The sequence below is a fragment of the Octopus bimaculoides genome, chromosome 2 (genome assembly GCF_001194135.2).
Source record: "Octopus bimaculoides isolate UCB-OBI-ISO-001 chromosome 2, ASM119413v2, whole genome shotgun sequence".
Lineage (NCBI taxonomy): Eukaryota > Metazoa > Mollusca > Cephalopoda > Octopoda > Octopodidae > Octopus > Octopus bimaculoides.
Window position 1 is genome coordinate 63,772,093 of NC_068982.1, and position 1,620 is coordinate 63,773,712.

Below are 1,620 nucleotides of genomic sequence, written 5' to 3' on the forward strand. Positions count from 1 at the left end.
TATATATATATATATATATATATATATAAGTGTGTGATCAGGCACGTTTATATGTGAGTGAGTCACGTTTGCAACAGCTTTTTCAACGTGACACCTGGAATTGTTATTAATATATTTATGAATTTAACAAGTTCTCTACGGCAGTTAAAACAAATCCTATTCCTGAAAATTGAACAAATTTATGAATAAATTTTATAGCTTTCAACTTTTTCTATTAACTTGAAAATTTTTAGTGATCGAAATATTTTGCAGGGAAAGCCATTCAAAAGCAAGAAAAAAAATCAATAAATTAAGCAGGCAAGCTATCTTGACAGAAGTTTAATGAATGTTGACAGCAGTCCTGAAGAAAGAGGTTGACGAAGAGGACATTATCGCTATTTCAAAATTATAAATTTGCTAAATGCAGCATACAGGTAGTTAGTCTAAAATATTTGTTTGAAATTCAATTTATGGAAAATAATAAACCCAAAAAGAGAATTGATCGAAGTAACAGTTGCTCGAATCAAAAATTTGATGGATTTATAACAAATATTAAAATTATTAGTGCAGTTTCTTTTTAAATAAATGCTTTTTTATTAGAATAAATTTTATTAAAATCCAAAAGCCTTTGTGCATATGTGTGTATTTCTCATAACGTGAAAGAGTAACTTCTTACAACAATAAAGACATTAGTACCATTTCCAGATATTAATTCAATTGCCACACACTACATAGTACTCAGGCTAGATTTGACGATATTTTATACCCCCACTTTTTTTTCAAGAAATGCTTGGTATAGCGATGAACAGTCAACGGCGTTGGAGAGCATAAGCATTAAAGTTATAATTGAGAAAAAGATAACTGACAGGAAAGACTAGAAGTCAACTGAATATTGAAAAAGAGTTACCTGTATCATAATGATTCGCGCCGAGTATCAAAATGCCGATATCATGACTATTGCTCATTGCTCTATGAACATTGTAAAGGCTTTAAGACGTAACATGGACAACTGCGACGGAAGCTATGAACCGTGGTCATCACGATGGGACACAGCAAGAGTTCTGACTGCGTTCGCACGTCGGAGTTCAGCCAACAACTGATGAACAGGAAATTAGGCTCAATCCAGACGACTATGTGAAGATGCTGGAGACTGGTCAATCTCTGACTGGAGAGGGCTGCTGTTGGAAGACCATACGTGTGGCAGCAGGATTTGGGTCATTGCCTTACCTCTAGAAAGAGTCAGATGTGGTTAGCGGAGAATTTCTATAACTTCACCAGCCCCAATTTCTGGCCACCTAATTCATCCGATTGTAATCCTATGGATTACTATGTACGGTTGTGGTTGAGAAAGACACCAACCGTCTTGCCTTCAACATCAATGCCTAGTTGATGGCCTAGATCAAGGTGGTGTTTAAATGTTTTCCCAGAGATACGGTTAGGAACGCATGCACCAAGTCCTGGAGTCGTCTTGAGGCCGTGATGGAAGCAGACGGCGGCTACTTTGAGCAAACTCTTATTTCCCAGCCATAATCTAGTCGATACTTTTTCATTTGTATTTGTATTTTGTTTTCCTTTTATGAAAACAGTCAAATTAGCTCGGACACCCTATATATATATATGTGTGTGTGTGTGTGTGTGTGT

The 1,620-nt window shown here is 36.0% G+C and overlaps 1 long non-coding RNA gene across 9 annotated transcripts in view; it reads left to right on the forward strand.

Annotated features, from left to right (window-relative positions):
• The window catches only part of LOC128251095 (uncharacterized), a 77,796-nt gene that overhangs the window by 64,801 nt on the left and 11,375 nt on the right, over positions 1 to 1,620 (forward strand). The window contains exon 4 of one of the 9 annotated variants that reach the window (XR_008266966.1): positions 234 to 413. The exons of 7 other annotated variants lie outside the window; for them this stretch is intronic. This is a non-coding gene — a long non-coding RNA (uncharacterized LOC128251095). The remainder of the gene's footprint in view (positions 1 to 233; positions 414 to 1,620) is intronic. One more of the 9 variants, XR_008266964.1, reaches the window with a different exon arrangement.